Source organism: Rutilus rutilus, assembly GCF_951802725.1.
Source record: "Rutilus rutilus genome assembly, chromosome: 19".
Lineage (NCBI taxonomy): Eukaryota > Metazoa > Chordata > Actinopteri > Cypriniformes > Leuciscidae > Rutilus > Rutilus rutilus.
Window position 1 is genome coordinate 11,759,431 of NC_140232.1, and position 11,274 is coordinate 11,770,704.

The following is an 11,274-nucleotide window of genomic DNA, read 5'->3' on the forward strand; positions in this document are numbered from 1 at the left end:
CATCCAGTTACATGTGAAACGGATGAATGCATTTCCAAAGTAGAATGTGTGTATACCTTTGAAGACAGTGCAGTTTTTTCCATGGCCTAACAGGACACCAGTTGTCCTTAAGGAAGATGTTCTGGTAGACATGATAGCTGTAAATGTGAACAGACCAAGACAACCTGCATGGCCACAAAGGCAGCACCAAGTGTGGCTGGTATTCCATTGTCTGTTGAGGTGAGTATTGGAGGTCCATCTACAAAGAAGTATATTTCTGTGTCCGAAGTGTCATACTACAGCAGACTTGGTAGAGACATTGCTTCCTATGACAGCACTCGCAACACATGGCATTGTCCCTGTGCCAAACCAAGAAGATCTTGTTTGCACAAAAACATAGCTAGCTGGCATCTCTTCCAGCTACACAGGCAGGTGTTTGTATCATCACCCATTGACAGGCCTGCACAGAGCCTAGCACAAGAACATGCTTCTCAAAGTACCTGATTGTAATATCCCCCCAGTGGTGAAGGTCTCAAACAGATGGTGTAATAACTGATGAAAAACAAAACTTTGCCAGCCGAACTACCCAAGAATACATCACAGGCTCAATGACAATCAATGACATTTCCAAACACCTTGTGCCAAAGGAGACTGTTTGCTAAGAATGTACAGGCAATGTGGTCCCAAGTCAGCCAGTGTTGATTACTTCCAAAGAAAAGTTTATAACATACACTAGCATTGTTGAGGGTAAGTATGAGTAAAATATGCGTAATTAGTGTAACATCACTGTTTAGCTGTCTGAATGAATACTTTTTTTGTGATTTAAATTTTTTTTAAACAGGATTTTCTACGTACTTGTCACAATCACTAGCTGGAGTGCCCTTGATAGCCACCAGAGGGCACTCCACCCCAGACTATTGCCACACCATCTCAAACTACATTACCCATTACCCACTGCCCATACTAATCAACCAAAATTTCCTCTTGTTTTTGCCGGTGCACCTATGACCCTGTTCTTGTTTGGACTAATGATGGGAAGTTCGGTTCATTTTACTGACTCTCTTTTGAGATCTCATTCATCAAAATTAATGAATCTTTATTCAAGTCATTTCGTTCATTTAAGTGGCTTTAAATGTTATACTTTTAACAGCCAAATTCCCCGAACACATCCACCTATGAGTGATCATATTCTGAATTAAGAAATCATTAAAATGCAGTCAAAAATAATTTACAGGGAACATAAAAAATTACTTTACCTTCCGAGTCTTTCGTTCATTTGTCACGTGACAGATGCAATGAACGGATCGTTCATGAATCACCCATCACTAGTTTGGACTGTTATGACTGTTTATGACCTTTGCCTGTTTTTGACTACGATTGTGGATTACCCTTTCAATAAAACTGCATTTGGATCCTCAGCCTTTGTGTCTCGGAGAAGTTCGCTACATAAGACTTCGCCAAGATGGATCCAGCAGTTCGTATCATCAGCCTATGCCAAGGAAACACATCAATTGAGGATGAAATTCAAGAGTTTTTGGACATTCGTGTCTGATCTCCCTGATTATGCTCTCATAGATTTATTTTCTTATGGACTCATTAATCCTCTCACAAAGCATTTGATTTGTAATGGTCCTTGTGGGTCGCTCGCTGAGTTTTTGGACTTTGCACTACTCTCTGTTGGTTCACCCTTTACTGTAGGGAACTTCCGTAAAGGAGGAAGCTACCCCAAAACCTTTTTTGGGGAAGGGCACCATACACCAAGCTCCAGTGGCCAAGAAGCTTGCTCCACCACGATCACCAGCATGCCCAGTTCTGATGGTTGCTAGCCCCATGCTTTATGTACCTTCCCGTCCTGTAGTTCCCGTGCCAGAGTCCTCAGACAAGATGGCCGCCACGCCGGTGTCCTTAGACAAGATGGCCACCATACCAGACCCTCCAGTTGTCACGGACGTTTTGCTAGAATCTCCAGCCACCATTAACACAGAAACAATGAGAACAGAGAACACTGCAACTTAAAAGTCCTTAAGACAGGATAACACAAGACAGAAATCATGACAGTACTACCGCATGTGCAGCAACTGTGCTCTAAAATACCTTCTCTGAAAGGGTGCTCTAAAAATGTTCTTCACAATTTTGATGATCATTTGCTGATGTCATTACACGTGCATTATCCTGCCCTATTGACTCCAGGTTTGCTGTTATTGAAGGAATTATTTATATGGTGTTCTTTTAAATTATCTATGTGCTTCTAACTAATCTTGTCAAAACAGACTCATCATGCCAGAACTGTCGAGGTTTTGGAGACCACAACACAACAGCAATTTCCAAGTAAAGACAAAATCCTTCATGTGTACATGCACTTTGAAGCACCAACAGACCATGACTACATGTAAGCCTGTGTTAAGTGCTGCTAACATCTAGCAGTTGTTGTGATGGATCTTCACAAAAGGGCAGCATTTAATATGCTTGGTAGGTCATATCAAATTTAGAGCTACTTAATAATCTTAAAAAAACATTCTTTGTTTCATTGAGAATTATAATTACAGTAAGTGACATACCTCCAGTAAGGGAGCAAACCTCCACCACCTGACTATGACAGTCGAGTCAATATGAAAGACTTTTGGGCAGCCGTGACTGCCAAAATAGGTTGCCGGTTTGGGCAGAAAGGAGTTATTTTGTTTATGTTAGAGTTACACATAAGTTGCATAATGCATACCTACAATTACAATTATTTTAAAATAATTGCATTAGGCTAAATTGAACAAAGGAAGCTACTAACCAAATGTGTATATCTTGTAACTTTTAAGTGCTTATAAACTTGGAGCAACATTTGGACACTATTTTGCATCCTCTTCTGCAGTCATTTTTATTGGCTCTCCCTCTGGTCTGAAAATCAGTTGAATATCGACTCTAACTTGAGCATCTTTCTTTTCAATCAAAGTAGAAAGTGCTATCAAGTAGGGGTAAATGTATTTGCTGACTGACACCCCTGTGTCCATGTTTTTTTATTCAGGTTCCTTACATTTACAGAGCCCCTTTAGATGACTACAAAGGGAAGCATTCCTGATACTATTTAAGAATAAGTGCTTCTCTTTAGTGCAATCATGTTGCAGCATATGCAGTGTAAACACTAGATGGTGCTGGTTTACCTAGAGGTTTGGTCTGCCCCTTCCTGTTTATGTATTTAGTGTAGGCCTTTCCTTTAAAAATTACTTGACCTCTTTTCTAAATTCAGGGGCAATAAAGTTCATAATTGTTGTGTTTGCATGAAGTGCTTTTAAATGTGTGAAAAGTCCACCCATGCTGAAAAATGCTGAGTCGTTCCAAAGATGTTATATCGGCAATCAAAACTTGATGGGCTTTACAGAAAAGCAGAGTGTCAACGACCACGGCAAAGCCAAGGGGGCATGGACACACTTTATATTGGGTGCTGGTAAACCACATGGCTCAGACCAGCTCTTCCTTAAAGAAGGCAACATTCTCCACGTGTCTCTGACTGCAAAGGATCTCGTCCGGTCCTACCGAGTTCCAGGCTAGAAATTGGACAAGATTTTCAGCTGCTACTACCGTCACCCTCTGTACCCTCACAATGGCACTAACTCGTCTGTTGTATTTGGTAAGTGCTATTTGTTGGGGTAGTTTCAAGTGATCAGTGCTTCAAGAGACAATTGCCTTCAAGTGTAGGCCTTTCCTTTCAAAACACTAGAGGGTGCTGTTTACCTAGAAGTTTGGTCTGCCACTCTCTGTTTTTGTATTAGTGTAGGTCTTTGCTTCATACCTCTCCCTCCATCTTGTAACTTTTAAGTGCTAATGACTTGGAGCAACATTTGGACACTATTTTGCATCCTCCTCTGCAGCCATTTTTGCACTCTCCTTCTTGTCTAAAAAAATCAGTCGATATCTACTCTAACTTTAGCATCTTTCTTTTCAACCAAAGTAGAAAGTGCTATCAAGTTGGGGTAAATATTTGCTGACTGACTCCCCTGTGTCCATGTTTGGTCCCTCACATTTCCAAAGCCCCTTCAGATGACTACAAAGGCAAGCATACCTGATACTATATAAGAATAAGTGCTTCTCTTTAGTGCAATCATGTTGCAGCATATGCAGTGTAAACACTAGATGGTGCTGGTTTACCTAGAGGTTTGGTCTGCCCCTTCCTGTTTATGTATTTAGTGTAGGCCTTTCCTTTAAAAATGACTTGACCTCTTTTCTAAATTCAGGGGCAATAAAGTTCATAATTGTTGTGTTTGCATGAAGTGCTTTTAAATGTGTGAAAAGTCCACCCATGCTGAAAAATGCTGAGTCGTTCCAAAGATGTTATATCGGCAATCAAAACTTGATGGGCTTTACAGAAAAGCAGAGTGTCAACGACCACGGCAAAGACAAGGGGGCATGGACACACTTATATTGGGAGCTGGTAAACCACATGGCTCAGACCAGCTCTTCCTTAAAGCAGGCAACATTCTCCACGTGTCTCTGACTGCAAAGGATCTCGTCCGGTCCTACCGACTTTCAGGCTAGAAATTGGACAAGATTTTCAGCTGCTACTACCGTCACCCTCTGTACCCTCACAATGGCACTAACTCGTCTGTTGTATTTGGTAAGTGCTATTTGTTGGGGTAGTTTCAAGTGATCAGTGCTTCAAGAGACAATTGCCTTCAAGAACCACAGACTGCGTTCTCCATGCAATGCTCATTTAATCACAGAGTTCAACACATTAAGATTACTTCAAATGGGAGCATTGATTGGTCCTGTGTTCATAAGTGCTTCTCTTTGGGGTAGTTTTAATGAGGAAGTGAACTACAGGCAAGACTCAACCTCTTTTCTATGGAATTTCATTTTTCAGTGTAACTAATATTGTAAACCCTTTACCTCTCCCATCAACGTTTAAGTGAAAACATCTTAAAGCAACATTTGGACACTTTTGGCATCCTTCTCTGCTGTTATTTTTCATTTCCTTGCCCTCTTGACTGAATAACAGTTGATATCTACTCTAACTTTTGCATCTTTCTTTTCAACCACAGTAGAAAGTGCTATCAAGTTGGGGTAAATATATGCTGACTGACTCCCCTGTGTCCATGTATTTTTTATAATTGTTCATAAGTGTAGGCCTTTCCTTTCAAAACACTAGAGGGTGCTGTTTACCTAGAAGTTTGGTCTGCCACTCTCTGTTTTTGTATTAGTGTAGGTCTTTGATTCATACCTCTCCCTCCATCTTGTAACTTTTAAGTGCTAATGACTTGGAGCAACATTTGGACACTATTTTGCATCCTCCTCTGCAGCCATTTTTGCACTCTCCCTCTTGTCTAAAAAAATCAGTCGATATCTACTCTAACTTTAGCATCTTTCTTTTCAACCAAAGTAGAAAGTGCTATCAAGTTGGGGTAAATATTTGCTGACTGACTCCCCTGTGTCCATGTTTGGTCCCTCACATTTCCAAAGCCCCTTTAGATGACTACAAAGGCAAGCATACCTGATACTATATAAGAATAAGTGCTTCTATTTAGTGCAATCATGTTGCAGCATATGCAGTGTAAACACTAGATGGTGCTGGTTTACCCAGAGGTTTGGTCTGCCCCTTCCTTTTTATGTATTTAGTGTAGGCCTTTCCTTTAAAAATGACTTGACCTCTTTTCTAAATTCAGGGGCAATAAAGTTCATAATTGTTGTGTTTGCATGAAGTGCTTTTAAATGTGTGAAAAGTCCACCCATGCTGAAAAATGCTGAGTCGTTCCAAAGATGTTATATCGGCAATCAAAACTTGATGGGCTTTACAGAAAAGCAGAGTGTCAACGACCATGGCAAAGACAAGGGGGCATGGACACACTTATATTGGGAGCTGGTAAACCACATGGCTCAGACCAGCTCTTCCTTAAAGCAGGCAACATTCTCCACGTGTCTCTGACTGCAAAGGATCTCGTCCGGTCCTACCGACTTTCAGGCTAGAAATTGGACAAGATTTTCAGCTGCTACTACCGTCACCCTCTGTACCCTCACAATGGCACTAACTCGTCTGTTGTATTTGGTAAGTGCTATTTGTTGGGGTAGTTTCAAGTGATCAGTGCTTCAAGAGACAATTGCCTTCAAGAACTACAGACTGTGTTCTCTATGCAATGCTCATTTAATCACAGAGTTCAACACATTAAGATTACTTCAAATGGGAGCATTGATTGGTCCTGTGTTCATAAGTGCTTCTCTTTGGGGTAGTTTTAATGAGGAAGTGAACTACAGGCAAGACTCAACCTCTTTTCTATGGAATTTCATTTTTCAGTGTAACTAATATTGTAAACCCTTATACCTCTCCCATCAACGTTTAAGTGAAAACATCTTAAAGCAACATTTGGACACTTTTTGCATCCTTCTCTGCTGTTATTTTTCATTTCCTTGCCCTCTTGACTGAATAACAGTTGATATCTACTCTAACTTTTGCATCTTTCTTTTCAACCACAGTAGAAAGTGCTATCAAGTTGGGGTAAATATATGCTGACTGACTCCCCTGTGTCCATGTATTTTTTATAATTGTTCATAAGTGTAGGCCTTTCCTTTCAAAACACTAGAGGGTGCTGTTTACCTAGAAGTTTGGTCTGCCACTCTCTGTTTTTGTATTAGTGTAGGTCTTTGATTCATACCTCTCCCTCCATCTTGTAACTTTTAAGTGCTAATGACTTGGAGCAACATTTGGACACTATTTTGCATCCTCCTCTGCAGCCATTTTTGCACTCTCCCTCTTGTCTAAAAAAATCAGTCGATATCTACTCTAACTTTAGCATCTTTCTTTTCAACCAAAGTAGAAAGTGCTATCAAGTTGGGGTAAATATTTGCTGACTGACTCCCCTGTGTCCATGTTTGGTCCCTCACATTTCCAAAGCCCCTTTAGATGACTACAAAGGCAAGCATACCTGATACTATATAAGAATAAGTGCTTCTATTTAGTGCAATCATGTTGCAGCATATGCAGTGTAAACACTAGATGGTGCTGGTTTACCCAGAGGTTTGGTCTGCCCCTTCCTGTTTATGTATTTAGTGTAGGCCTTTCCTTTAAAAATGACTTGACCTCTTTTCTAAATTCAGGGGCAATAAAGTTCATAATTGTTGTGTTTGCATGAAGTGCTTTTAAATGTGTGAAAAGTCCACCCATGCTGAAAAATGCTGAGTCGTTCCAAAGATGTTATATCGGCAATCAAAACTTGATGGGCTTTACAGAAAAGCAGAGTGTCAACGACCACGGCAAAGACAAGGGGGCATGGACACACTTATATTGGGAGCTGGTAAACCACATGGCTCAGACCAGCTCTTCCTTAAAGCAGGCAACATTCTCCACGTGTCTCTGACTGCAAAGGATCTCGTCCGGTCCTACCGACTTTCAGGCTAGAAATTGGACAAGATTTTCAGCTGCTACTACCGTCACCCTCTGTACCCTCACAATGGCACTAACTCGTCTGTTGTATTTGGTAAGTGCTATTTGTTGGGGTAGTTTCAAGTGATCAGTGCTTCAAGAGACAATTGCCTTCAAGAACTACAGACTGCGTTCTCCATGCAATGCTCATTTAATCACAGAGTTCAACACATTAAGATTACTTCAAATGGGAGCATTGATTGGTCCTGTGTTCATAAGTGCTTCTCTTTGGGGTAGTTTTAATGAGGAAGTGAACTACAGGCAAGACTCAACCTCTTTTCTATGGAATTTCATTTTTCAGTGTAACTAATATTGTAAACCCTTATACCTCTCCCATCAACGTTTAAGTGAAAACATCTTAAAGCAACATTTGGACACTTTTGGCATCCTTCTCTGCTGTTATTTTTCATTTCCTTGCCCTCTTGACTGAATAACAGTTGATATCTACTCTAACTTTTGCATCTTTCTTTTCAACCACAGTAGAAAGTGCTATCAAGTTGGGGTAAATATATGCTGACTGACTCCCCTGTGTCCATGTTTGGTCCCTCACATTTCCAAAGCCCCTTTAGATGACTACAAAGGCAAGCATACCTGATACTATATAAGAATAAGTGCTTCTCTTTAGTGCAATCATGTTGCAGCATATGCAGTGTAAACACTAGATGGTGCTGGTTTACCTAGAGGTTTGGTCTGCCCCTTCCTGTTTATGTATTTAGTGTAGGCCTTTCCTTTAAAAATGACTTGACCTCTTTTCTAAATTCAGGGGCAATAAAGTTCATAATTGTTGTGTTTGCATGAAGTGCTTTTAAATGTGTGAAAAGTCCACCCATGCTGAAAAATGCTGAGTCGTTCCAAAGATGTTATATCGGCAATCAAAACTTGATGGGCTTTACAGAAAAGCAGAGTGTCAACGACCACGGCAAAGACAAGGGGGCATGGACACACTTATATTGGGAGCTGGTAAACCACATGGCTCAGACCAGCTCTTCCTTAAAGCAGGCAACATTCTCCACGTGTCTCTGACTGCAAAGGATCTCGTCCGGTCCTACCGACTTTCAGGCTAGAAATTGGACAAGATTTTCAGCTGCTACTACCGTCACCCTCTGTACCCTCACAATGGCACTAACTCGTCTGTTGTATTTGGTAAGTGCTATTTGTTGGGGTAGTTTCAAGTGATCAGTGCTTCAAGAGACAATTGCCTTCAAGAACTACAGACTGTGTTCTCCATGCAATGCTCATTTAATCACAGAGTTCAACACATTAAGATTACTTCAAATGGGAGCATTGATTGGTCCTGTGTTCATAAGTGCTTCTCTTTGGGGTAGTTTTAATGAGGAAGTGAACTACAGGCAAGACTCAACCTCTTTTCTATGGAATTTCATTTTTCAGTGTAACTAATATTGTAAACCCTTATACCTCTCCCATCAACGTTTAAGTGAAAACATCTTAAAGCAACATTTGGACACTTTTGGCATCCTTCTCTGCTGTTATTTTTCATTTCCTTGCCCTCTTGACTGAATAACAGTTGATATCTACTCTAACTTTTGCATCTTTCTTTTCAACCACAGTAGAAAGTGCTATCAAGTTGGGGTAAATATATGCTGACTGACTCCCCTGTGTCCATGTATTTTTTATAATTGTTCATAAGTGTAGGCCTTTCCTTTCAAAACACTAGAGGGTGCTGTTTACCTAGAAGTTTGGTCTGCCACTCTCTGTTTTTGTATTAGTGTAGGTCTTTGATTCATACCTCTCCCTCCATCTTGTAACTTTTAAGTGCTAATGACTTGGAGCAACATTTGGACACTATTTTGCATCCTCCTCTGCAGCCATTTTTGCACTCTCCCTCTTGTCTAAAAAAATCAGTCGATATCTACTCTAACTTTAGCATCTTTCTTTTCAACCAAAGTAGAAAGTGCTATCAAGTTGGGGTAAATATTTGCTGACTGACTCCCCTGTGTCCATGTTTGGTCCCTCACATTTCCAAAGCCCCTTTAGATGACTACAAAGGCAAGCATACCTGATACTATATAAGAATAAGTGCTTCTCTTTAGTGCAATCATGTTGCAGCATATGCAGTGTAAACACTAGATGGTGCTGGTTTACCTAGAGGTTTGGTCTGCCCCTTCCTGTTTATGTATTTAGTGTAGGCCTTTCCTTTAAAAATGACTTGACCTCTTTTCTAAATTCAGGGGCAATAAAGTTCATAATTGTTGTGTTTGCATGAAGTGCTTTTAAATGTGTGAAAAGTCCACCCATGCTGAAAAATGCTGAGTCGTTCCAAAGATGTTATATCGGCAATCAAAACTTGATGGGCTTTACAGAAAAGCAGAGTGTCAACGACCACGGCAAAGACAAGGGGGCATGGACACACTTATATTGGGAGCTGGTAAACCACATGGCTCAGACCAGCTCTTCCTTAAAGCAGGCAACATTCTCCACGTGTCTCTGACTGCAAAGGATCTCGTCCGGTCCTACCGACTTTCAGGCTAGAAATTGGACAAGATTTTCAGCTGCTACTACCGTCACCCTCTGTACCCTCACAATGGCACTAACTCGTCTGTTGTATTTGGTAAGTGCTATTTGTTGGGGTAGTTTCAAGTGATCAGTGCTTCAAGAGACAATTGCCTTCAAGAACTACAGACTGCGTTCTCCATGCAATGCTCATTTAATCACAGAGTTCAACACATTAAGATTACTTCAAATGGGAGCATTGATTGGTCCTGTGTTCATAAGTGTTTCTCTTTGGGGTAGTTTTAATGAGGAAGTGAACTACAGGCAAGACTCAACCTCTTTTCTATGGAATTTCATTTTTCAGTGTAACTAATATTGTAAACCCTTATACCTCTCCCATCAACGTTTAAGTGAAAACATCTTAAAGCAACATTTGGACACTTTTGGCATCCTTCTCTGCTGTTATTTTTCATTTCCTTGCCCTCTTGACTGAATAACAGTTGATATCTACTCTAACTTTTGCATCTTTCTTTTCAACCACAGTAGAAAGTGCTATCAAGTTGGGGTAAATATATGCTGACTGACTCCCCTGTGTCCATGTATTTTTTATAATTGTTCATAAGTGTAGGCCTTTCCTTTCAAAACACTAGAGGGTGCTGTTTACCTAGAAGTTTGGTCTGCCACTCTCTGTTTTTGTATTAGTGTAGGTCTTTGATTCATACCTCTCCCTCCATCTTGTAACTTTTAAGTGCTAATGACTTGGAGCAACATTTGGACACTATTTTGCATCCTCCTCTGCAGCCATTTTTGCACTCTCCCTCTTGTCTAAAAAAATCAGTCGATATCTACTCTAACTTTAGCATCTTTCTTTTCAACCAAAGTAGAAAGTGCTATCAAGTTGGGGTAAATATTTGCTGACTGACTCCCCTGTGTCCATGTTTGGTCCCTTACATTTCCAAAGCCCCTTTAGATGACTACAAAGGCAAGCATTCCTGATACTATATAAGAATAAGTGCTTCTCTTTAGTGCAATCATGTTGCAGCATATGCAGTGTAAACACTAGATGGTGCTGGTTTACCTAGAGGTTTGGTCTGCCCCCTCCTGTTTATGTATTTAGTGTAGGCCTTCCTTTAAAAATGACTTGACCTCTTTTCTAAATTCAGGGGCAATAAAGTTCATAATTGTTGTGTTTGCATGAAGTGCTTTTAAATGTGTGAAAAGTCCACCCATGCTGAAAAATGCTGAGTCGTTCCAAAGATGTTATATCGGCAATCAAAACTTGATGGGCTTTACAGAAAAGCAGAGTGTCAACGACCACGGCAAAGACAAGGGGGCATGGACACACTTATATTGGGTGCTGGTAAACCACATGGCTCAGACCAGCTCTTCCTTAAAGCAGGCAACATTCTCCACGTGTCTCTGACTGCAAAGGATCTCGTCCGGTCCTA